Source organism: Mauremys reevesii, linkage group 2 (genome assembly GCF_016161935.1).
Source record: "Mauremys reevesii isolate NIE-2019 linkage group 2, ASM1616193v1, whole genome shotgun sequence".
NCBI lineage: Eukaryota > Metazoa > Chordata > Testudines > Geoemydidae > Mauremys > Mauremys reevesii.
This window is the reverse complement of record NC_052624.1, coordinates 222,831,139-222,858,569: the sequence shown is the minus strand read 5'-3', so window position 1 is coordinate 222,858,569 and position 27,431 is coordinate 222,831,139. Positions and strand designations below refer to the sequence as shown.

The 27,431-nt window shown below is 44.4% G+C and overlaps 1 protein-coding gene and 1 non-coding gene across 3 annotated transcripts in view; both read right to left on the bottom strand.

Annotated features, from left to right (window-relative positions):
- The window catches only part of UBXN2B (UBX domain protein 2B), a 113,835-nt gene that overhangs the window by 73,502 nt on the left and 12,902 nt on the right, over positions 1 to 27,431 (bottom strand). The window lies entirely within an intron of this gene.
- On the bottom strand, positions 18,149 to 18,259 carry LOC120399740. Its single transcript, XR_005595337.1, has one exon. It is a non-coding gene; the product is annotated as a small nucleolar RNA SNORA76 (small nucleolar RNA).

The following is a 27,431-nucleotide window of genomic DNA, read 5'->3' as shown; positions in this document are numbered from 1 at the left end:
GTAAAGGTAGCACCTCAACAGAATTTGAATGAATAGCCTTTGAAATATGTACCAGACACTTTATCCATCAGGATTCACAGCCTTTCAGTACAATCCATGGGAATTTACAAAAGTAGAAATAGCCACAGGAGGGCTCCCCTATTGTTTCTTGAGAGCAACAGAAGCACACTGTGAATTACAAGTAAAAAGTAATTAAAAGTTGAATATGAAGCTATAGGGTTCTGCCAGAGCTTCTTTTCTTCTGCATATAGTATCAAGATTTATCTGTACATGAATGGAAAATGTCATGTAGATCTAACTATAGAAAGAAGACGAATGGAAAAAAATGCACACATTTATCCCTAGCTGTCTCCATAAATAGGCATCTGTTAAAATTATTTTCTCCAGATGTTAAGGTGATTAGTTTTATTAAAAACACACACCTATATTCCCCCTCCATAGTCTCTCAAGGGCAACCACTCAAGGTTTCTGGCTCCCAGCCATCACCTTTCTTGGGTGGAAACCTGTGTTTCTCTCCCTCTGGACCAGGGTTTTAAGGCTGCACAGCTTCCTGCCTTACATTGTGATATCCCTAAAAGTCAGTCTGCGCAAGGCCAATGCCTGAGGGCTATGACCAGTGTATTGCCAGCAGTTATAAGTTATCACACAGCTCTTTTTCTAAGCAAGCACCTTTATGCATAAGGTAAAAAGCATTACAGTGAAAACAATAAAAGTTCCTATACACAAGCTAAAAGCTTACCAGAGGTCATTCATCAGTGTTATGGGGCCCTAGTAGATCAAAGTCCTTCCAATCAACCCTCAAGGGTTGGGGGCTCCACCTTGGAGAAGGGGGCTCCACCTTGTCTGTTGCTGGATCAGAAAGAAGTCAATTAGACTTAGATTAGAAGATCAGAAAGTCAATTCAAGCTCATCCCTTTGTACCAAAAACCCTTTCTTTGTTTCCTAGTCTCTGGAAAACTCAGCCTGAACAAGCATATACAAACCACTGCAGGGGTGGAACTTCTCTGGAGTAATTTACAGTCTCAGGAGTACTCACCCCCACACTGTTTTTAGTTCTTGAAGGAGCTGCAGTAACCCACCTCCATGGAGTAGAACACAATCATATATGAACTATTCAAAAATGTAACAAAATGGTCCCCAAATTTACTGCATAGACTTGTAATATCTGTCACTCACTGCACCCTTGATTCTCAATCAACTTCATTCTTACACAGATAGTAAAGGTGCTGTTTTTCTGACCTGTCTTTAAGTCACTTGGGCTGGTGCAGTGTAGTGGGACTCCACAGAGAATGCCCACAGTTATCTTGGTTGTTTTACGGGAAACTACGGCCGCTATGTTTTAAAGAAAAAGTTTTTACCCATCACATGAAGTATTATGGAACCTGGCCCCAGTGAAGTCAATGGCAAAAATACCATTGACTTCAATAGGGCCAAGAGGTCACCCCAGAGGCTCAGGTGGTGAAAATCTCCAAAGCTCTGTTGAAATCAATAAAGCTAGGTTGATTAACACTAACTGTAGATCTGTAGATTTTATTGGAATAATTTGTTTAACTTCAGTGATTTTTTTACTTAAAAAAAGAATCAGGTTGTTGGGGGTTTCTTGCATCAGGATTATACTTAGTATGGGAACAGACTAGCGTTCATCAGCATTAAGTGAGAACTTGCCAGTCCCTCCTGGCGCTCCATAGAGCATAGTCACATAAATGGGTGGTGGTGGTGGTCAGTGGGAATGTCTATGTAATTCAAATTGGGAACTCCCAAAAACATTCTCAGGTCTTTTTTGAATATGATTGTGGTGTATGTTATCAGCCAAATCAAAGTTTCATGACCCCCTGCAACCCTCTATCTAGTCTGCTGTCCTAGAACCCTTTCCAGTTACACATCAGCAGAAGTATGGTAACAGAGGAATAATACATTAGTAAATGTTCTCTCTATTTTATAATGGGGAAACGCTTTACAGAAGGGGCCAAATTATTATTTATATACAATAGGCCCTAGGAGCCCTGTTCAAGGGACAGACCCCCACTGTATTTGGTGCTGTGCATGAATGTAGTAAAGAGGCAGTCCCTGCCCTAAAGAGTTTACAGTGTAGGGCCCAGATCCTTACCAAGGGTCATGGTGGATTCACCATCACGGGCAATTTTGGATTTTTTCCCCTAAAAGATGTGCTCCAGGAATTATTCTGGGGAAGTTTCATGGTCTGTGTTATCCAGGATTTCTGAATAGGTAATCCCAATGGTCCTTTCTGGCTTTCGAATCTCTGAATCCTCTGAATGCAGCCCCAACGGGACTACTCACATTAGTAAAGCTGAGCATAAGTGTCTGCAGTATCAGGGCCTAGGTTAATGACAAGATACCATGGTACAATTTCTGTCACTTCAGTGTGGTTGCCTATAGTGTTACTGAGAACAAAATTTGGCCCAGAGAGACTAGATTATGCTGCACTGCTGCTGTCTGATCTTGTAAGCACAGACACCTCATTCAGATATCAGCAAGAGAGACTCCAAGGAGATTCACCTGAGATGTATTTTAAGTACCTTCACAGCCAGGGCTGGCTCCAGACCCCAGCGCGCCAAGCGCGCGCTTGGGGCGGCATTTTGCCGGCAGGGCGGCAGGCGGCTCCGGCGGACCTTCTGCAGTCATGCCTGTGGGAGGTCCACCGGAGCCGCGGGACCAGCGCACCCTTTGCAGGCACGTCTGCAAGAGGTCCCCCGGAGCCGTGGGACCGGCGACCGGCAGCACGCCCCCTGCTGCATGCCGCCGTGCTTGGTGCAGCCAAACTCCTAGAGCCGCCCCCGTTCACAGTCATGCTCAACTCACAGATTTTTCACTGGGCTTCTCATAAAGCCAATAGCCAGCTTTTGAGAGTTAATTGTATGTTATATCAGATGGGGAAGGGCTGCTGGTGTTTACTCTAGTGTTTATTTTTGTTCCTTGGCAATTGCACTAGAGGAGAGAAGGCTGAATTTCATCCCCCATTTTGTTTGCTCTATCACTACGTAGCAATATGCTGGAACAAGCATATTTTTATGTCACAATGAATTGCCAGTGTGTCCACTTTATACTTATTCTCCTTGTTTCCATAGAGCAAAACAATCCTGACCTTTAATCCAGACTTTCCTTGGTTCATTTTCTCATATATGTTTTTAGGTCAATTAAGCCTTGCATCACCGCTTGCCTTGTTCTCTGCCAATATGATAAACACTGGAGGAATTTTCATATCAGCCTGGCAGTATCTCACCAGATATTCCTTTAAAAGGACATTTTTTTTCAATCAAATTAATCAGTTACTATTTTTTAGCTTTGTATTATTTCCCTTTGTTTTCTGCAATGCAAGCTGCAAAATGCACAGAGTCATTCTCAGTCTCTTTGTGATTTAACACCACTCTGGCACCCGCTAGTACCAATCTACTCTCTATAAGTATCTGTTGGCATTTGCATTATGAACTCTGTTATCCAGGGTTTAATAACTCAGCTGTTCAGAATCACTTGGGCTGAAACTTGGCATATAAGTTGTCAGCTCAGATGGTAATTATTGCAATAAAATGATTATAGAGTGGCCTTTCCTGTTACCCCAGCCTTAGTCCCTGCTGCAGCATCCCTGGAAACCACTCAGTCACATCAGAAATTAAACACAGAACCTGCTTTCCCCTGCTGATAACAATATGTTGATTCCAGGGGTGGAATCCTGGCCCCAGTAAAGTCAGTGTGAGTTTTACCATTGACCTCAATAGAGCCAAGACTGTATCCCAGATCTTTTAGTATTGAACTAGGATATTAATTATAGTAATGGGGAAAATATTTCTTCCCCTCAGTTTCTGTAGTCCTTGAGAAGCAGATTTTATTGTTTAAGCTTTATCTGCTCTTCTCCCCTCCCCCACCCCCACACAACTATATTCTTGTCACCTCCCCCACCATCTCCAGAAACTAGCTGTTCTTGATGAGTCTACCAGGCTTCTCCAACTGTCCACCTCTGGCTTGAGGTCCACTTCTCTCTCTGTCCAAGTGTTTTAACTACTTTGCTCCAGTCTGGTCCTCCAATCAGTTAATCTCCTCTCTGCTGCTTCCTGCTCTTTTGGGCAGTGCTATAAGAACTCCGAACAAAGTGTGTGTGTATGTGTGGGGGAGCACTATCATAACCTGGGAGCAGCAACTTTGGTAAAACAGTGCTTAAAGTGTGTCGTGCTGAGTCTTTATTTCCTTATTTTGCTGGGGTCTGCAGCCCCTTGTGAAATTCTCCCCTCATTTTAAGCATGGCTTCTAGGGTTCTCTTTCCACCCTGTATTGCTGCACCTATCTAGTTTGCCCGCTTGCTCTCCTCCTTCAACCCCTGAGAAGAGTAGCAGGTAAAGGAGCAAATTAGTGGCCAATTGAGTGATTGCTTGGGGAAGCATGGGGACACAGAAAGTGACTGGGAGAGGTGGAAAGAAGGCCAATTGGAGGGCAATGGGGGAGACACAGTGTTGAAGGGGGAAAGTGTCATTTTTTAGGAGTCTTTTGTACCACACAATACTGTGTGGATATTGAGAGGAATGTTCAGCTTGCAAAGATAAGGCAGAGATAAGAGAAGTCATGGCTGGTGCAGAATTGGGATATATTCTTTAAAATATGAAATAGCTCTTTTCAAGAACTAAGAGGAAGATGTGAGTTTCAGGCATCCAGACTGAGAAAGCCAAGCAACTATGAAGCCCTTAGGGTGATAAATCTCCAGTTACCAATTAATGCGGATTATGGATTAAAAGAGGGGACACTGCCCACCCCGATCTTCACAGTCCAAAAAAAATCACACGTGAATCATAAAATAGAGACCTGGAAGACCCACCCCCAACAATTTCTCTTTGCAGAGTATTTCCTGAAATTGTATCAGGTATTAGAGATAGAGCTGGTTGGAAAATTTTCAAAAAAGTGTGGTGTTTTTGGTTTGGTTTTTTTGGTCACATATTTTGTTCCAATTTGGGATAGGAAACATTTCTCAAATCTCAATTTTTTGAGTGTGTGACAGGCAAACCATTTCCTACCCAGCTCTGATTAGTGGCATTATAAATATCAATACTTCCAGCTTCAGAAAGAAGTTAAACTCACTGCTGAAGATGTAACATCTGTATTGCCAAACATAGGATACTATTTTGACAAGGTATTTTGAGACTTGTCATTACCTACTAAATATGTGCAACAGTTTTTACCCAATGGAAAAAACAAACAAATCTGAGGCAGTGTATGCACTGGAGGCAGAAGCGTATATGCTGATTCTGAGAAAACAGTAAAGAGTTGGCAGACAAAGTGTTAGTTGGTTTTAGTAGAGGTTGGGACAATATTTTTGGTCATTATACATTTTGATTTAAGACAATTTTTTTAAATTTCTATAATTCTTGTCAGAGGCTGTACAGAGAACATGCATGTGACAGGGTGTACCAACCCCGCACGGGGCTAATGGGGGCTGACCAGTCACTGTGGGGTCGGAAGGCTATGCCCCCCTTACCCTGCTGTGCATGCTCCAGGTGGAAGAGCCAGATAAAAGGAGGCAGCCCAGCTCAGTGGGGGCAGTTGGCGGAGGGAGCAGGACGAGTACTGCGGGTTCCTGCAGAAGTACCTGTGACACTCCGGGCAGTAGAGCCAATAGGTCCAGACTACACTGTGGACAACTTGGTGACTGCAGAGACTGACGGGAAAGCCGAGCCGCTGCCAGCTGAGGAGACGCCCAGGATGCATTTAGTGGTAGGAAGTGATGCAGGAGAGGTAGTAGAAGTGGATACCTGAGACCCTGATGGGAAGTTCTCTGGCTTCATAGGATGGGTGGAGAGGGTGGGGCCGGGTTCCCCTACCACACCCCAAGTGCTACTGTTTTCCCCAGCTAGGAGGCTGTTCTAGATTGTTTGTTTTGCCCTGCCCACGGGCTGCAGCCTGATTTCTGCTTTGTCCTGCCCAGGGGGCTGATTCCCCAAGGGTTACTGCCTGCCCCAGCCAGAAGGTTGCAGGGCTGTACACTGTTTGTTTGTTTTGCCCGCCCTGGGGCTACGGACTGTTTGTTTATGTGACCCAGTCAGGGAAATGGAACCCACTTGGCTGCAATCACCAGTTTAACAGGGAGTCTCAACAACTGGGTGACGGGGTGTACCAACCCCATACAGGCCAACCAGGGGGACCCACCTGGACACGTAGGGCCCTCATCACAGTGTACATCTAGATACTCTTTACCTTATCTGATGGGTTATGATTTTGGCTCTCTTTCCCCCCCAGTAATTTGCTTCTCTCTTTTTGGTGTCATAGGTAGGTATGAAGGGGTTGACACCCAGTTGGCTTGCCTGATTGTCTGTCTCTTACGGGGGTTCACAGCTTCATGCTCCTCTCTTTCCTGGCTTCAAAGGAAAACATTCCTGCTTCCTAGCCATCTATTTTACTATCAAACACACCAGGAAGAAAAAGTTGTTCTCCTTTCCCTTGTTAATACACGGGGAAATTTAACAAGTGTTGATGAGTACACACTCAATGCTTAAATAATAATTACAATAGTATAATGTGAAAGTTAAGCAGAATTCGTGAACTGACAGCAGAAGGTGACAAAATGAGGAATTTGAAGATTTTTGCTGAAAGATCCATTTATAGATACTCCCAAATCAGTTTAAACCTGGCTTCTATTGATTTAGCTCCATTCACTAAGAATTGACTTAATTTATACCTGGCTTAAATCAATTTGGCTTAAGTTGATCCATCATTGAATTGAACTAAATCAGACTAAACTGGTTCTTTATTAAGAGAAGTATTTACAGAGATACCACATGTAGCATTTCTAGCCACGTTCTTGCAGACTGACTTTCAGTTGCTTCCTTGGTGTAACCTGTGCTCCTCCCTCCATGTTCTATGCAGCTATGCAGGGGTGTTAAGCTACTGATTAGGCTAGGGTGACCAGCTGTCCCAATTTTATAGGGACAGTCCCGATTTTTGGGTCTTTTTCTTAGATAGGCTCCTATTACCCTCCACCCCCATCCCATCCCATCCCGATTCCAAAGTATGACCCACACCCCGAGCTTATTCAGGCCTAAGGCAAACCCTCAGTCTGAGCTGCACAGAGGAGGTGGAGGCCCAAACTCCTGTGCAATATTTCTGTTCGCAGCCCATTCTGTCCATGTGGTTTAAGGGGCAACAAACACAGGGAAATCCTGTTATAAGCCATAATCATGATACAAAGAAGAAATCTACTGAAACCTACGAATGAAACTGCTACACTGTCGACTTGTCATGCTGTACAATTCCCGCACATATTATGGGGATGATATTGCAATGCCTGGAAGTGATAGGATTGCCAATTTTGGTTGGATGTGTTCCTGGAAGTTTCATTATATGACATAATCTTTCATTAAATATTACTCTTTAATTCCTGGAGACTCCAGGACAATCCTGGAGGGCTGGCAACTCTAGGAAGTGGATTCCATAAAGTTGATACTTAAAGGGAGACGGGGTGGTCCTTTCCATTTTCTCTTGACCCACAATTTGGATAAAAGTGAGAGCCAGGATCAGCAATTACCCAAGCTGGCCATTATTTTTTTCCTTAAGTTTTGCCCCAGGGGGAGCCTTTGCTATTGCTACTGGCACCAAGAAGCAGCTTAGTGCTGCATTGTAGGGCTGAAGAAACTGTTTGTAGATCTGAGTAAGCACTGCTATCCAGTCCTGCTATAGCAATCTGGGAGCAGAACAGACACGCACCCCATGATATTTAGCATCAAAGAGTGTCTTAAAAAAGAACAAACAAAAAACCCAATGAATATAAGAGCATCCACAGCCTTTTGACCACAGCTGCCCCCAACTCCCCCCATCCTGGAATCATGGAACAGGTCCTCAAGGAATCAATTCTGAACCACTTAAAGGAGGGGAAAGTGATCAGGAACAGTCAGCATGGATTCACCAAGGGCAAGTCATGCCTGACTAACCCAATTGCCTTCTATGATGAGATAACCGGCTCTGTGGATGAGGGGAAAGCAGTGGATGTGCTATTTCTGGACTTTAGCAAAGCTTTTGATACAGTCTCCCACAGTATTCTTGCCAGCAAGTTAAAGAAGTATGGGCTGGATGAATGGACGGTAAGGTGGATAGAAAACTGGCTAGATGGTCGGGCTCAACGGGTAGTGATCATGTCTAGTTGGCAGCCGGTATCAAGTGGAGTGCCCCAAGGGTCGGTGCTGGGGCCGGTTTTGTTCAATATCTTCATTAACGATCTGGAGGATGGTGTGGACTTCACCCTTAGCAAATTTGCAGATGACACTAAACTGGGAGGAGTGGTTGATACGCTGGAGGGTAGGGATAGGATACAGAGGTACCTAGACAAATTAGAGGATTGGGCCAAAAGAAATATGATGAGGTTCAACAAGGACAAGTGCAGAGTCCTGCACTTAGGACGGAAGAATCCCATGCACTGCTACAGACTAGGGACCGAATGGCTGGGCAGCAGTTCTGCAGAAAAGGACCTAGGGGTTACGGTGGACGAAAAGCTGAATATGAGTCAACAGTGTGCCCTTGTTGCCAAGAAGGCTAATGGCATTTTGGGTTGTATAAGTAGGGGCATTTCCAGCAGATCGAGGGACATGATCATTCCCTTCTATTCAGCACTGGTGAGGCCTCATTTGGAGTACTTTGTCCAGTTTTGGGCCCCACACTACAAGAAGGATGTGGATAAATTGGAGAGAGTCCAGCGGAGGGCAACAAAAATGATTAGGGGGCTGGAGCACATGACATATGAGGAGAGGCTGAGGGAACTGAGATTGTTTAGCCTGCAGAAGAGAAGAATGAGGGGGGATTTGATAGCTGCTTTCAACTACCTGAAAGGGGGTTCCAAAGAGGATGGATCTAGACTGTTCTCAGTGGTAGAAGATGACAGAACAAGGAGTAATGGTCTCAAGTTGCAGAGGGGGAGGTTTAGGTTGGACATTAGGAAAAACTTTTTCACTAGTAGGGTGGTGAAGAACTGGAATGGGTTACCTAGGGAGGTGGTGGAATTTCCTTCCTTAGAGGTTTTTAAGGTCAGGCTTGACAAAGCCCTGGCTGAGATGATTTAGTTGGGTTTGGTCCTGCTTTGAGCAGGGGGTTGGACTAGATGACCTCCTGAGGTCCCTTCCAACCCTGAGATTCTATGATTCTATGATCCTGGAAGCTGAAATACTGGGTGGTGTTTGAGTGCCCATCAACCCTGTTGCAGACGGACAGATGTTTGGTGAGGGAATTCCCTCTCACTTTTGCCTGTCTCTGTGGCTAGCTGCTCCTGTCCTTATTCCCAAGCATCTCTGGTGGGAAGGAGAATTGCTGGTGCTAGAAATGCATCAGGATTTGAGGGATGAGGGGTGCTTAATCCTGTGCCCCGCAACAACAGCCATTCAGGTGCTTCTCACTGTTAGCAGGAGAGAAACCTAGGAGGTTTTGCAGACAGAGCTTATTCCTGGTTTGGGGCTAGGAGCTTCCTGGGGACCCTCCAATGCCTCACCCAAATATTGATTTAAATGGCACTAATATTGGGAAATTGCTAGGCCTAACCTTCATAAATTTGTAAAGGTAAGACTCAGGGACAGAGCTGCACATACATTTTTGGAAGGTCCTCCTTCCTTTGGTACAAATCGGTGGTAGGTGTTTCATCAAGGACATTCTTAGAATGGTTAGGCATATAAATAGCCCAACTAAAAAGTTGTCCACCATAGTGGGTCTTACCTTAAAGGGACTCAGTATTGTTATTTTAAATATATATTTTGTGCAAAGATAAATTTTTAAAAAGCTTACTATATTCCCATTGTAAACAAACCAACCATGCACGTGCAATATATTACAGTAGATAAGCCAAATGGATTTTCCTTTGCTATACTATGTAATTTTACTGATGGTAATAGAATGAACCCAGGCTGCCAGTACCAAGATTAGGAAAGTAGCTCATGCTAAAGCACATGTGAGGGTAATACAAATAAATCCTCAGAAGGATGATAAATTAGTCTTTAAAAAGTTACACTGATGATGCAATTCTAAAAAGTTAGCAATTGTTATCGCTATTTCAATCACATGCTGCTGATTCATTTGTATGGGAGGCTGATGTAGTGATAAGACTATTTCTAGGGAAATTATCCTCTTGTGGGAATTCAAATGTGGCAGTTCATCATAGACTTCTTTAATGGTTTTGCACAAAAAGTGTTAGCTTTCTGCATATTGTCTGTCCCTGTTGTTGTATCTAGACACTCATCATGTCACATCCACTCCTCTCTGGATCCTGACTGCCTTTGTATGCCTTATTCCCTGCTCTTCTTCCTCACACGGTTCTCCATCTACTAACCTTGTCCCTTTACTTTTATCATCTGTACTTTTTTCTAATTTCCTCCCAGGAGCTCCACCTTTTAATCTCCCACTACAGGCTTCACTTCCCAGCTGCTTACTCTCCTACCCCCTTCTCAATCAATTCCTCTGTGTCCTTCTCCTTTTTTTTTTTGATGGTATCTGTCCCAGTCTGGGCTCTGCACATCGGGAACCTTACATCATTCATGGGTGGGCAGGAAACCATAACAATTCCTCTCTAATGCTGACTTTGAAAAAGTCATCCACCTTTGCTACCTTCAGCAAGACTACTGTAATGTACCCTACAAAAGCATCACCCTTGAAGTCCATCTAGAAGTTTCAACTAGTGCAGGATGCAGCCTCCCATCTTCTACTGAAGTGAACTTCTACTGAAGTCTCTGCCTTTGCTTCTTGCTACAATTCAAAGTATTGATGATGATGTGTGTGAGACCTGGTTATTTGAGAGGCTGTCCATCACCCTATAGTTGTTCAATTAAGATTGGCTGTTTTTCTAAAAGCTATGCTCTAGGAATTATTGTAGGGAGGTACTATGGCCTGGGTCATACAGGAGATCACATTAGATGATCAAAGTGGTCTCTTCTGGTCTTGAAATCTATGAATCTATGGTGGGCTGGGAGGCTTTTGCTGTTGGTATCCATGCTTGAACAGTCCAGAAGCAGCTGCAGTGCTCTCACTTTATGGCTTTTGCCTTTGGAATTTGCTCCACTTGGTGATTTCGCTGAGTGAGAGTCCAGAGAGTTTCAGGGTAAGGTGCAAGGCTCATTCATTTAACTGAGCTTTCATTTGATTTGTGTTTGATGTTGGTGTCTATGTTCTATTAGCCCTACCAAGAACACGAAGCCACAGACATATCTAGATATTGCAGAAGGTGGCTTTTTAGTCCACTGTAGATTGCATTAAGTAAACTATCATTTTTTAAAAAGAAATCAGTATTGTAAATAGCTACTATGTCTATAAGCATTGCTCTAATAAACTAAAGAAATGGAGGCAGCCTGGATGACTCTGTGGTTTTATACAGGAAGGATGGCCTAGGAGTTAGGATGCTAGCCTGGGACTTACAAGAGCTGGGTTCAATTCCCTGTGCTAGTAAAAACTCCCTCTGTGACCTGGGACAAGTCACTCTGCCCTGTGCCTTATCTGTAAAATGGGGATAATACTTTCCTACTACAGGGATGTAAACATAAATCTATTAAAGATTGTGAGATGCTCAAATACTATGGTAATGGGGGCCAGATAAATGCCTTATTTAGATATGGGGACTTTCACCTGTATGGCAGGTTTCTTATCAAGTCTGACATAAGGGAATAACAGAAAGGGCTAATGAAATATATTGCCTGTTCTGAGAACTAAAATTTGGGAAAGTAATTGATGGTCTCCAACTAGGTCTTAATCCATGTCACAAAAACATCTCCACCATTTGTACATTTGATGTTAACCTCATCAGAAAGGCCATAAAAACTGGATATTAGGGAGAGTGAAATATGTCAAATATATTTCCCCTAGAACTGATGATGCCATAAGAGAAGCTTACACTGCCATTACCCATGCTGACTGTGTTATGTGGAAAAGATTTCTGTTTTCAAGGCTCTCAATACAGCACTTAAATATATGCATGCGAGAGGTGAGAGTCAATTATATACTGCATAGAGTAAAAATATTTTCCCATTATTTTGTCACAGTTTGCATTAATACATCTTGTCACAATCTCAATTTCCAGAGTCAAAAGTGAAATTTAAAAAAAGTTTCTAATCTCAGTCTCCATACAATCACAGCCACGGGGCAGGTTTGATATAAGTTGGGGTATTTTTGGTGCACCCGTTTGCTATATTGAATAGAAAGGGGGGGGGGAACAGTTACCATAACAACTGTGTTACCACCTAAGAGATAAGTGACACTTCCTTAAAGCAACACATTGTTCAACATGTCATGTGAATGTTTGGGGCTTGTTACACCAGATTTATGCTAGTTACATCGCTGTAAAATTTGAGTAAAGGAGTGGAGAATCAGCCCACTGTTTTAATAATACTTTTTAACAGTTTCTTATTCAGGTACATTTCACCAGTAATCATCCACAGTGGCCCTACAAAATTTAATGATTTTCTTTTCTTTTTTAGAAAGAAAAATTAATATACATTTAAAAATCTAACAGTGAGTAGATCTAAAGTTTAACACAATGAAACAGCAGCTCCTCTTTTTTCACATGGAGCTGGGTTTGCAGGTTTGATATTTGGCTAACTTGACACAGGATATTTCAGGCAGGTCAGTGTTCTTACAGGATATGTCAAGGCCAGTGAAACAGTAAACATGTTAGATAACATGAACTGCAGCTTCATCGGCTGCTGTTGGATTCAGTAAACTAGAGGAGGCTTCTGCTACAGTACTTGAATCTGAGTAACTGCTTCTCTAAGGCCATGGTGCATTTAGCTCAGGATGGAAAGGAAAGTTTGTGATCTTTCCACAGCCCATCAGTACAGAACTTTATGTATTATGGTCTACACAGACACCTTATTATTGAGACTTAACTTCTTTTCTGAAGTGTAAACAAAGGAATGTCCATTGTAAGTGAGAATGTAATCACACTGTGTTTAGAATATACCCTGCTTTATTTTGAAGTTTAGGTTTAGCTAGATACAGTTATTATATTAGTATCGGTAAACCAAAGTAATTTGCATTTACTGCTGCCTCACTTCATATATCCATGGAGCTTCCCAAATCCCTAGTGATATTTTCAATCACAAGATTATGTACGTAATAACAACAATAGACCATTTTTATCCCTCAAGTCCTCCAGTTAGCCTCCCGAGGCAGATAATATCTCTTAGCTTGTCAGTGTGACTAGGAAAATACTCTAATAAAATATTCCTCCAGGCTATCATAGCACATAATAACAGGGATTTTGATGGTTTTATCAGATGTGCATCAGAAGGCTCACTTTCACAAGAGGAACAAATAGTTTCACTTTAATGCAAAGCTTTGGGATACACACTAGGAAAGACAGAAATCAGAAGATAAAGGGGAGGGACACAACTATTATGTTTCCAATGAGACATACTAAAGTGCTTAATATTATATGTCATTTAAATTAAAACATTCTTATTAGCAATTACTGGGGCTTTCATCATGATTTCAATTGCCTCAGTGGGAATGGATAGTACACAAGCATCAGCAAATCTTATTACATTAACTGGCGTTACAGTGCTGCCTGCAGCAGGCCTCCTCAGGATATGAGATCTCACAAAATCACTAGAAAAGAAAAAAAACAAGATCAGGCTGAGTAGGTATGTGGATTATACACAGAGGTGAAAGTAAGCTGGTACGCCCCAGTACGGCGTATTGGCAAGAGCCGGTGCGCTGTACTGGGGCAGATCAGCTTCCTCTGGCAGCAATTTAAAGGGCCTGGGGCTCCCAGCAGCAGCTGGAGCCCTAGGCCCTTTAAATTGCCACCAGAGCCCTGCTGCTGGAGCCCTGGGAAAGCAATGGTGGGGCTTGGGTGGTGATTTAAAGGACCTGGGGCTGCGGCAGCTACTGCCCCGGGCCCTATAAATTGTCCCCGGAGCCCTGGGGTAGCAGCAGCAGGGCTCCGGCGGCTATTTAAAGGATTCAGGGCTGTGGCAGCTGCTATAGCCCCAGCCCTTAAAATAGCCACTGGAGACCTGCTGCTGCCTCCCCAGGGCTCCGGCAGCAGGGCTCCGGGGATGATTTAAAGGGTCCGGGGATCTGGTATCTGCTGGAACCTTGGGGTAGCAGTGGTGGGGCTCTGGCGGTGATTTAAAGGGCCAGGGGCTCAGCCACCACTACCGCCCTAGGCCCTTTAACTTGCCACCGGAGCACCGCTGCCGCTACCCCAGGGCTCCGGGGATGATTTAAAGGGCCCAGGGTGGTAGCAGCAGCTGGAGCCCCAGGCTCTTTAAATCACCGCCCAAGTCCCCGGCTGCTGCTGCTACCCCCGGGCTTCGGCAGCGCAGGTAGGGTGGCGATTTAAAGGGCTCAGGGCTCCCACTGCTGCTACCCTCTGGGGCCCTTTAAAAATCGCCACCCGAGCCTCACTGCTGAAGCCCTGGGGTAGCAGCAGCAGGGCTCTGTGTGACGGAGCGATTCTGGCGGGACCCAACTGAGAGTGCCAAATCAGGACCAACTGCTTAAACAGGGCAGTCACAGCCCTAGGCTGGGGTTTTTCCACCTCTAAGGCAAACCAAACCAGCCAGACAAAAGGGACTTTGGTCTCACCCCACTGGCTAACCACAAGTCACACAAGCAGTCTCCCAGTATCACCAAAAGAAAAAGGTTCCCTCGATCCCAAAGGACCAAGCCCCAGACCCAGGTCAATATACACATCAGATCTTACCCACAAATCACGCTGTTGCCAATCCTTTAGAATCTAAAATCTAAAGGTTTATTTACAAAGGGAAAAAGGTAGAGAAGAGAGGTAGAATTGGTTAAATGCAATCAATTACATACAGTAATGGCAAAGTTCTTAGTTCAGGCTTGCAGCAGTGCTGGAGTAAACGGCAGGTTTAGATTAAGTCTCTGGAATACATCCCCCACCGGGATGAAGTCCTCCAGAGTTCAGAAGCAGGATTGAAGACCAGATGGAGATGAGGCATTAGGCTTATATAGACTTTTCCAGGTGTAAGAATCCCTTTGTCTTCACTGTGGAATTTTACAGCAAAATGGAGCCTAGAGTCACATGGGCCAGTCCCTGCATACTTTGCTGAGTCACAAGGCGTGTCTGCCTTCTCTCCATGGGTCCATTGTGTAGCCGATGGCCCTTTAATGGGCCATCAATCCAGCTATGCCGGGCTAACATCAGCTTGTCTGGGACACTTCCCAGAGGCAGAGCAGAATACAAACTATAGACATTACAGAGCCAATACTTATAACTTTAACTACAAATGATACAGACATATAGACAGCATAATTATAACCAGCAACCCAGAACCTGGTCTTAGACACCTTAGATGACCCCCTTTACCTAAGGTTTGGTGCCACTACAGGACCTTGGTTGCAACCCATGTTCTATATGGTCCCAATTTATATCAATAACGTCACACTCTGATGGTGATTTAAAGGGCCAGGGGTTCCCAGCTGCCGCTACTGCAGCAGAGCCCTGGGCCCTTTAAAGCTCCACCAGAGGCTGGGGTCCCCGCCGCCCCAGGCCCTTTAAATCCTGATTTAAAGCACTGGGAATTTAAAGGCCAAGCCTCTTCTGGTTGAGGCCCCACCCCCTCCTAAGGACTCCGGAGTACCGTTAAGTCCTTTAAGTTACTTTCACCCCTGATTATACATCTCCGAGGAAAGCCTAGGTGTCTACAAGAAATCACATTGCTGATTTTGGTAGGTACTAGTGTACTGAACAAGTGTCCCCACATGGTGTTGAGATACTGTGCTGTTGATGGTGCTGGCTTTAAGATGAAATCTAAAACTGAGTTCCTGAGTCCACAATGATCTTTAAAATTGTGGCTTTTATGTGACCACAAACAAAGTTGTGACCACAAATTACACAAACACATTTCTTCACACTATGCCTTGTGCATACAAATGAAAAGATTAACACGAGGCCTATTATGCATACAAATTGGGCCTCAGTGTGTTTTGACTGTACTTTTTCATTTGTGTAGATAAATGAAAAGGCACAAATAGATGCACAAGCCAGTAACTGTGCATGCAAAACTGAAGTGCACACAAATGAAGACCAGGTTGGGATTCCTTTGAACACCTGGCGCTTAGTATTCTAAAGGCCTTTTTAAGCTAGTGTTCAGTTTGGCTAATTATATTCAGTCTCTCTCTACTTCCTCCTTACAGCTTCCGTTTTATCTTCACTTCTTGACCTGTGTAGTATTGCTGGAATGGCAGATACAGTTCAATAGTGGATGATGTATGTTTTTTAGATAGATACACACTATAGCTCTGTTTATTTGAGTGCCTGTTGATTTTAGCATGAGAGAGTTTGGCCTTGCTTGTTCATTACATTCATATTTGTGTTCCTACATGGCTACTGCAGGTAGGAACTGCCATTTCATTTTGCTACATACAGAAATTTAGAACTGGACATAGTGGTTGCAAAATGATTTTTGCTTTATTTGTGGGATAAATAAATAAAGCAAAAATCCACAAATAAAGCAAAAATCAATTTGAAACCATTATGTTTATAAAGTGTTTTGAACTCAAAGGTGCTATACATTACATACTCTAAATATTGGTATTGCCATTATTCAAGCTCAGATGGTTAGAAGATTTGCTATTAAATTCCCAGACCACAGTCATTAAGCAGGTAGAGTCTGTAAAGCTGCTAAGGAGCAATGCTTGAAAAATTCTGGCGTGTCATGATTTCTTATAGAGGCATGAGAGTTCAACCGTTAGAACATAGAAACCAATGCTTCAATATTTACGACAGATAAAGCAGTTCATCAGACAGCAAGAGATGGGGAGGATGATGCAGAAGAAAACATGAGCTTAGAATTCTTAGAAGGCCAAATGTGGCTGCTATTTTGTTTATACTTTGCAAGTTTACCATGCAGACGGTTTTAATAAAACCCTTAAAGGCATCTTAGGAATGTTTTATGAAATTCATTTCATGGAAGTTCTCATAAATAATTTCCACATGTTATGTGGTTATCTGTACCACCTTCATACCATCTGGACAGATGTGAAAATGCTGGGACTGAGTCAACCAGCTGGTGCAGCTGTGGAGGTGATGACAAGGTTAGTTTCTTGGGAAAGGTACCAGCCAGTTCACTTAATTAGCACTCTCAGCAGGTGGATTTAGTCACAATTATGCATCTATCTTAAAATAATTTTCTCACCCCTTCCTATTACTTAAGAGTGATAACAACCAGGCAAAGAGGAATTACCAATTTTTAAAATATCTCCAAAGAACAGCTTAATTATCTAGAGAAAATGTTACTCTGTCCTATTGCATAAGGCGGAAATAAACATTCTGTTGATAAAGTACATGAGAGCTATAATAATAGGACACTGTTTTCATAAATATCATCTCTCACTTATGTCATGTTTTCACACTTTTGGAAACCTAAACTGTTTAATTCTAGATTGCGGCTCTATCTTTTCTAAAATGTTTGAGTGGATTCAGTTCCTCATAGAACAGAAAGTCAACCAAATGCTTAGTTATTGCCAACGGGTACTCTGCAAGTTCCCCACATGGCTCCCACCAATGCCACCTCAATCTGACCTACCTCCTTTTTCCAAAGGAAAAAAGCCCTCTAGGTTTTCTTTGGTGTTCTTAAATACCAGCTGGGGACTAGTTATTAACCACTATATTAATTTCTCTTGTGATCTGCAGCAAAAATGAATCAAGGCCTCCAGAGGAAATAGGTCAGCAAGCACTTACCTGAAGCAGAATGTAGCATTAGCTCCTCCACAACCTCGCACCCAAAAATTCAGTGTGAGATCTTGATCCTGAATTCAATCCACTAGAACTGACTCCCTGTAACCATACAAAGCCTCAGTGAAGTCAAGAGGACTCGCCCCAAGTACCCCATTAGATGCCTTTTTATGTATTTATTTTGAAATGTGAGTGAATAATTAGTGAACCAAGACAAACATAGAACCCAACTCCCCCAGCCACAAAACCATCCCAAGTAGAGAATGAAGGGAAAATAGAAAGACATTGGTGTAGGTATTATCCTGTGCCCTTGCCCCTTTAAAGTGCCCTTTTCCCAAGATCAAGGCAAACAGAAGTTATAAATTCCTTTGTCTCAGATTTAAACAGACAATCTCACATTTGCTGTGAACAGAGGTGAAAGTAAGCCGGTACGCCCCGCTAGGGCGTACTGGCAAGAGCCGGTGCACTGTACCAGGGCAGATCGGCTTCCCTTGGTGGCAATTTAAAGGGCCTGGGGGTTCCCAGCAGCCGCCAGAGCCCCAGGCCCTTTAAATTTGCCACCAGAGCTCTGCTGCCGGAGCCCCGGGGAAGCGGCAGTGGGGCTCGAATGGCGATTTAAAGGGCCTGGGGCTCCAGCTCCAGCTACTGCCCCCGGGCCCTTTAAATCTTCCCTGGAGCCCTGGAGAGGTGGCGGCGGGGCTCCAACAGCGATTTAGAGGGCCCAGAGCTCCGGCAGCCCCTACCGCCCTGGCCTTTAAAATAGCCGCCGGAGCCCCACCGCCGCCACCTCCCCAGGGCTCCGGCAGCAGGGCTCCGGGGACAATTTAAAGGGCCAGGGCGGTAGGGGCTGCCGGAGCTCTGGGCCCTCTAAATTGCCGCCAGAGCCCCGGGGCTGCTATCCCGGGCTCCAGCAGTGGGGCTCGGGTGGCAATTTAAAGGGCCTGGGGCTCCTGGCTGCCGCGACTGCAGTGGAGCCCTGCATCCTTTAAAGCTCCGCCAGAGCTTGGGGCCCTGGGGTAGCGGTGGCAGCCAGGAGCCCCCTTCGATGGTGATTTAAAGGGCCCAGGGCTCCACTGCAGCTACCACAGCCCCAGCCCCAGACCCTTTAAATCCTGATTTAAAGCGCCTCAGGATTTAAAGTCCCCGCCTCTTCCAGTAGAGGCCAGTTGAGGCCCCGCCCCCTCCTAAGGACTCCGGAATACCGGTAAGTCCTTTACGTTACTTTCACCTCTGGCTGTGAAGGATCCATTCTGCAAGAAACTGGTACTTCTCACTGAAGCTTTCTGGCTCTCCAGTCACTCTTAATAGTCAGCCCCTGCTGGCTGGTTTTCTGTGAAGCTAGTGGGCTACAGCTCCTTGTGTTTCCTGCTGCTTAACCATTATAGCCCATCACAGTGTCCAAGTCCAGAACCTTGTCCTGGGTATCAAACAGGGAGTATATCCTGTCACACTTACCTTAGATAATACTTAACCTTTTCATGGAACACAGCTCAGAGTGCTCAGAGAAGCCATACCTGCTACCCCATCCTCCAGATAGAAATGTTATTTTGTTACAAAATCTGATTTTTCAAGAGAACTTGTGAATGTGATCCACCCCTACCTCTTCAGGGCAAAATTTCACATAGGACAAATACATCTTGTGTCCATTATCAGCAGGAATTTTTAGCATATTTACAAGGGAAAGAAAAACTTCTTTTAAAACGCAAAATGATAAATGGCTGAAATTTAAGAGAACACCAAAGTCATTTTAAAAACATAATAAATGGAGGCAACTCTAAAAGTTTGAAGGAAAATGGCATAATAGCATTTATTTTACAGGTTTCGCCAGAACTCTAGTTTTCATAGAGCCCTGAGAACCTCCATTGATTTTCACATAATGATTCATAATGTCCTGAAATCTCTGTGTTTCGAATAGGACAGTTAACACTACTGAAATTTTTGTTACTCAACCTAAACACCACTGCTTTGCCCTGAAATTGACCATGCAACAAATAGAGGGCAATGGGCTTCACGTCACTGGCTCATCTTTCTCCTTTTCCCTGCGGGCCAATCCATGTATTCTTATCACCAAGAAGAGCAGCCTGTCCTTGATGTCACAGATAAAGTGTTACATTATTTTCCTGGAGCCTTTTTCAAGCATTCCTTATAGCTCTATTGACACTGAAAGTTCACATAGTTCAGCAGAGCACTAATACTGATTTGATTTTTATTTGTTTGGATTTCTAAGAAGAGACAATAAAATGATCTTTATTTTAAACTATAAGCAACCTAAACACACAAACTTCCATAGGAGCAGAGTTGGCCACTGCCGAGTGCTCTGTAAATCCTTCCCTGAGTGCATAATCAGACATAAAGGTAAAAGCACCATCACCCACAATATCTGATAGTAACGTATAAAGCAGTACAGCAAAGGAGAAATAAGGGAAGTACCTCACCCTCCCTCAATAGCCTGGTCTACACTAGGCGTTTAAACCGGTTTTAGGAGCGTAAAACCGATTTAACGCCACACCCGTCCACACTAAGAGGCCCTTTATATCGGTATAAAGGGCTCTTTAAACTGGTTTCTGTACTCCTCCCTAACGAGAGGAGTAGCACTAATATCGGTATTACCATATCGGATTGGGGTTAGTGTGGCCGCAGATCGACGGTATTGGCCTCCGGGCGGTATCCCACAGTGCACCACTGACCGCTCTGGACAGCAATCTGAACTCGGATGCAGTGGCCAGGTAGACAGGAAAAGCCCCGCGAACTTTTGAATATTTCCTGTTTGCCTAGCGTGGAGCTCAGATCAGCACGTGTGGCGATGCAGTTAAAAATCAAAATAAAGAAAGAGCTCCCGCATGGACCATGCGGATGTGATCGCTGTAAGGGCAGGCAAATCTGTTCTATCAACGCTCCGTTACAGAAGACAAAATTCAAAATCATTTTAAAAAAATCTCCAGACAGACGCCATAGCAGGGGCTCAGCGCACTGCTGCGTGACAAACGTAACGGAAAGCCCAAGAATCAAATGGACGCTCATGGACTGGAGGACTCAAGCTACCCCACAGTTCCTGCAGTCTCCGAAAAGTATTTGCATTCTTGGCTGAGCTCCAAATGCTTCTAGGGTCAAACACAGTGTCCGCGGTGGGTCAGGGCATAGCTCGGCAATTTACGCACCCCCCCCACCCCTAGAAGTGAAAGGGAAAACAATCCTCTCTTGACTCTTTAACATGTCACCCTATCTTTACTGAATGCTGCAGATAGACCCGATGCTGCAGCACTCAACACCAACATCCTTGCTCACCCCCGCCATGGGTGGCTGATGGTGCAATACGACTGGTATCTGTCCTCGTCATCAGCCTATTGGCACATGGGGCAGTGCAAAAGGACTGGTAACCATGCAGACTAGCATCCGTTAGGTTGATCAAGGGTGCCTGGCCCTAATTTTTCATGGTAGATGGTACAGTATGGCTGATAACCATCATCGTCATAGCAACAGGGGGCTGAGCTCTGTCAGCCCCCACCCTTCATGTGTAAAAAAAAGATTCAATTGCCCCTGGACTAGCAGAGGGATGCTGGGCTCCTCTGCTCCACACTCCTTACTGTCCTGTCTGGACTATCATAGCAGCTGGAGGCTGCCTTCCACTCATTTCTCACTAACAAGTCAGTGTTTCTTATTCCTGCATTCTTTATTACTTCATCACACAAGTGGGGGGACAATGCTACGGTAGCCCAGGAAGGCTGGGGGAAGAACGGAATCAACAGGTGGGGTTGTTGCAGGAGCACCTCCTGTGAATAGCATACAGCTCATAATTTCTGCAGGATCTGACACAGAGCAGCTGTGCTCTCTGATACAGTGGTTCTCTAGTACACTTGCCCATATTCTAGGCAGGACTGATTCTATTTTTAGATACCAAAAAGGAGGGATTGACTCTGGGAGTCATTCCCAATTTTGGCTTTTGCGCCCCTGGCTAAGAGCAGCCAGGGGCACTTATGACAGCAGCAAATGGTGCAAAACGACTGGTAGCCATGCTCATCTTTTTACCAATTTATGGATTGGTAGATGGTACAGTATGGCTGATAACCATCTCTGCTGTCATGCAAAAGCAAAAGCATGCTGCTGTGTAGTGCTGCTGAATCGCCTCTGTCAGCGGCATCTAGTACACATACGGTGAAAGTCACAAAAGGCAAAACAGGCTCCATGATTGCCATGCTATGGCATCTGCCAGGGCAATCCAGGGAAAAAAGGCGCGAAATGCTTGTCTGCTGTTGCTTTCCCAGAGGAAGGAGTGACTGACGACATTTACCCAGAACCACCCGCGACAATGATTTTTGCCCCATCAGGCACTGGGATCTCAACCCGGAAATTCCAAGGGGTGGGGGAGGCTGCGGGAACTATGGGATAGCTACGGAATAGCTACCCACAGTGCAACGCTCCAGAAGTCGATGCTAGCCTCGGACCGCGGATGCACACCACCGAATTAATGTGCTTAGTGTGACCGCGCGCACTCGATTTTATACAATCTGTTTTACAAAACCGGTTTATGCAAATTCGGAATAGTCCCGTAGTGTAGACGTACCCAATATCTCCTTTCCCCAAAGGTATCTATAAAAGATAAATAGAAGGTGAAAACATTTGGGCTATATTGGCCCAAAGTAGGGGAATGTGTTCGATAGCCAAGGGACCGTCCTGAGGCCCTGCTAACACCTCCATCTCTTTTATGGCAAAAGAGATCCAACTCAAGGCCCTTCTACCTCCACAACTTGTCTGCCATTGAGATGTATGTTCTCACTCTTAAAAACTAAACCCAGCTAATCAGCAATCCCCACTCACACACACACCCTGCTCAGTGTTACACACAGGGCTGGCCTTAGGGAAAATGGCACCCTGAGTGAATTTGTATATTGGTACCCTTGACCACCACAGCCTTCCCTGGCCCCATCCTCCGATCACCCCTGGCTCCTGGTGCCTCTCCATCCATCATTCCCAGGACCCATTGCCTCCCCTCCATTGCCCTGAGCTCCTTTCCACAGCCTCACACCCCAGGCCAGCCCTGCTCTTTGCCTCTTAACCATGGTGTACCCTGCCCACGGGTGCCCTGGGCATTCACCTACTCATAAGGCTGGCCCTGGTTACACACACAATTGTATTTATGCTTCAATATGTTGAGTTATGGCTTTGGCTCTTGATTCAAGCATTTGGCATATTCTTTGCCATATGTTCTCTTACCCCATTTCTGCTCTGCTTCAGTACTGGGTAGGTGTGTATGGAATGTTTGGAAAGAGTTTGGGGATTAATGCCATGCAAATCCTGCAGTTTGATTCACAGATGGAAATGAAGCACCCCCTGCTGCTTTGCTTGGAGGTTTAAATTCACGAAGGTTTAACTCTCAAGCTTCAGTTGCACCTCTTGCTATCACACAGCCTCTTTCTACTTCTCCTTAGGAATTTCAGGCAGGAGGGGAAGAGGAGATTACTGGGAGGCAGAGGGAAGTTTGCCAGCAACTCCAAAGTGTAAATATTTTCTATCTGCATTTGTCAAGCTTTTGCAAACATGAGCTGAGGTTCACAAATTCACTTAGCTTTGAACCCAACAGTCAGTCTGAGTTGAGTCTCCAGGCAGGGCTGGCTCTAGGTACCAGCTAAGGAAGCAGATGCCTTGGGGCGGCAAATCTGAAGGGGCGGCACTCTGTCCGTTCTTGGGGCGGCACTCCGAATTTTTTTTTCCCCTTCTTCAGCGGCAGTTTGGCGGCAACTTTTTCTTTTTTTCTTCTTCAGTGGCACTGCTGCGGCCGCTTTTTTTTTTTTTTCCCCTTTGCTTCGCCGCTTGGGGCGGCAGAAAAGGTAGAGCCAGCCCTCCCTCCAGGTCGATGTGAATGTATCACATGGCTCTATGTGGGAGGAAAGGCTCCGTTTGGGGAGCTGTTTCAAATGGAGTGAAGTCCTTCCTGGGGAAGCATTAGAATTTGAGATGATCTCAAAGGAGACCAAATCCCTCAAACCCTGGTCTGGAGTTGAACTTTGTGGCTTAGGCCTCTCTCAGTAAAGGGTCAAACCACAAACTGAATCTGAACATATCAGACTTGAGGAAAATTTGATTTTACTTCCAGATCTGAACTCTACAGCTCTGCGCCACCTCTAATTTGAACACGTACTTTAGACCTTATGACTAGACCTCAATATTTTTCTTCCTTAAAAACAAACAGCACATAGGCAAGTAGTCTCAGACTGCTGAGCTCCATCCCTGTATATGTGCAATAGATTTATTAAGCTTAATATTGAATAGTAGTTTCCATGGCTAACAGCAAATAAGTATAAAATATCATCCAAAGGCCTAACCCATTCAGAGTTTCCCTAGCTTCATTCTGGCATGGTAGGTTACAATTACAGGAGGACTATCTACTGTATAAAATGTCCCACAAGAAAGCATATGGTCTGTGGTATGCTATCCTGGGATAGTGATTAAAAACAGAGTCTAAAGGCCATAACCTCAGTCCATACAATGTCCCTTTTGCAGCACTCCTAGGGGAATTCACAGCTGACATACGCTGGCTGTATGCCAGGCTGCCCCTCTCAACCGCATCCCTCCCTGCCACACACCAGAGGGTGTGATTTATGTGCCCAAAGCACTTTGTGCTCTGACAAACTTTGTCCACATGACGGCCTCGCAGGATATGTCTATATGGCAAAAAAAAACAAATCCTTAGAGTCTCAAAGCCCAGGTCTATAGACGTGGGCTTGCGCTACAGCACTAAAAATAGCCCTGCAGACATGGGGGCTGTGGCTAGAGCTTGGGCTCTGAAGCCTGGGGAGGAGGGTGGGTTTCAGAGCCCAAGCTCCAGCCCAAGCCCGAACATCTACATGCCTGGTTTTAATGTCATAGTGCAAGCCAAGGTCTGTAGACACAGGCTCTGAGCCTCACTGCAAAAGGCTGCTTTGTTTTGTACTGTGTCGACATACCCTCTACGTTTACACTACATATGTAGACCAGGCTGTGACTCAGGTTTGAGCCCATGCCCCCTTTCCATCCACACACAAATCAGACTGACACGGGTCAGCAAGCACTCAGGATCCAGGTCCCAGACCCTATGGGTACATCTACACTGCAATAAAAAACCCACGGTACCAAGTCTCAGAGCCTGGGTCAATTGACTCAGGCTCACAGGGCTAAAAATTACAGTGTAGATATTCAGGCTTGGGCTGGAGCTCAGGCTCTGAGACCTACCCCGTTCCTGGGGTTTCAGAACACAGGCTCTAGCCTGAGCCTGAACATCTACACTGAAGTTTTTAGCCCTGCAGCCAGTCGGCCGACCTGGGCCAGTCGTGACTGTGGGTCTTGTATTGCAGTGTAGATGTACCCTGTTGTGGGAGAGAGGATCAGACCTTGAGTCCCACTGAGACTCAGATCCAAGCCCTGTCATTTTTCATTGTGGAAGCAGCTCAAGCTACAGACCCCAGTCAGAAGGTCTGCAAAGTGCAGTATGGGTGTGTTAGCACAGCAGTGAGACTTAGGTCCAGAAGTTGTGAGCCCAGGCTTGCAATGCTGTGTGGATGCTCATATAGCACATGCCACAAGCCAGGGTCCCACAGATACGGATTTACAATGCAGTGTAGATATACAGTAAGGGAGGCCTAAGTACTTAATCCTTCCTCTCAAAGTCCCTTACAGCCCTACATTTCTACGATTCTATGATTACCAGTCAACATAAATTAGAGGGGCCCTAAGACTGGTTTAACACACTGGGGGCTGTGTTGGCTCCTGGCTCCCCCAGAATTGGCGGGAGCAGTGCAGTATGGAGACATCTGAGGAGACTTGCTGCACCCAAAGTGATAGAATAAATCAGGTCTGGCCCGCAAGAATTACAAACCAGACCTTTTTTGGCATTCAAAGTTACCTACTCAAGCAGAGTCTGCGTATGGGGATGAACACTGGAGTTGATTAAAGCATATTTGAAGTTCTGTGGCTGGCAGTAAATAGCCTTGCTTTTTCAGTTCAAAGATTAAGGGAAAAACCACCATTTAGCATGCGGCAGAACTCAAAGTAGGTAAATTGGATGGGATGCTCTGTCACTTCACTTTATCCCTTCATTCAGTTGTGCTTTCATTTTAAGTGAAGAGATTATTTCTGTAGTCTGGTATACTTCTGTGCTCCTATTGAATGATACGCAGGCTGTTAAGAAAATCAGGCCTTGATATGAAAATGTCACTAAAATCACAGCTGATGAATACATTAATTCAAACACATTTTAAAGATCTTTTCAAAGCAAAAATTAATCTTTTGGAAAGTTAAACATGGCTTAACAATCAGTACATAACCACTATCTGTACCACATGAATGTCTGAGATAAACACAAGTGGTCTAAAGCTGAACAATTCTATTTGTGTAAAAATAAAGGAAGCGTATTTTCAGTTTTGATCCCATGTAACACCTGGAAACTATGCTTCTGCACTTTGGGGGATATCTTTATTTTAAATTGAGGTCAAATGAAATAGACAAGATAGTTTAGCTCCTGATATTTTATTGTAACTTTTTTTTCTTTTATATTAGAGTCTGATCCAACTCCCTTTCAAGACAGTGGAAGCTTTTCCATAGACATCAATGTGATTTGGATTAGATCTTTATTGCAAATGTCAAACTCTGTTTTCATTTAAACTGGTGGTTATTTATGCAGGTTGGAAGTTTTTAACTAGATTTGGACACAAATCTGAAAGTCCAGATCTGGACAGAAACTTCCTCGGAGTTTGGGAATTTTAACATCCAGGATATTTGTTTGGGTTTCTCTCTAGTTTAAACTTGTAGGGCTTTTTAAATTATTATATATGATATCATATAATATATAATGTATACCAGGACCTTTCTATACATGCAGTCAATGACAGTTTTTAAAAATCTGAGCAGGAATATCTTGCTTACTGAACATACTTCGTGTAAATGTGGAAGTTGTTTGTGCTTTCACTCTATTAATGACTTTTCATCAGTTTTAAGCACAAATTTTTCCTTGGGGAGCATCTACTCAGAATACAAATCCTCAAGTTTCTAATTTGCAGATCAATCACTATAAACTGATCCTAAAGGTAAAGGTAATAAAAGGTAATAATTGGATATATACCAATCTCCTAGAACTGGAAAGGACCTTGAAAGGTCATCGAGTCCAGCCCCCTACCTTCACTAGCAGGACCAATTTTTGCCCCAGATCCCTAAGTGGCCCCCTCAAGGATTGAACTCACAACCCCACGTTTAGCAGGCCAATGCTCAAACCACTGAGCTATCCCTCCCATCCTGCACATATTTGTGGCTAATACATGATATACAAATTCTTTAACAGGTTGCAGTGTGATAGCCATGTTAGTCTGTATCAGCAAAAACAACGAGGAGTCCTTTAGGCCTAAATAAAGACTGGGAGTGGTTGGGTCATTACAAAACCTAAACCTAATTTCCCCAGTACTAATTTTCCCCTACTGTTACAAACACCTTGTCAACTGTCTGAAATGGGCCACTCTCATTACCACTTCAAAATTATTTTTCCTCCCTTGGTATCCTGCTGTTAATTGAATTGTCTCATTAGACTGACCTCACACTTGGTAAGGCAACTCACATCTGTTCATGTATTTATACCTGCTCCTGTATTTTCCATTCCATGCATCTGATGAAGTGGGTTATAGCCACGAAAGCTTATGCCCAAATAAATTTGTTAGTCTCTAAGGTGCCACAAAGACTCCTCATTGTTTTAACAGGTTGCTGTTTTTTCAAGCACTCCTGAGGGTAACAGAGGCAGAGAGAGCACAGC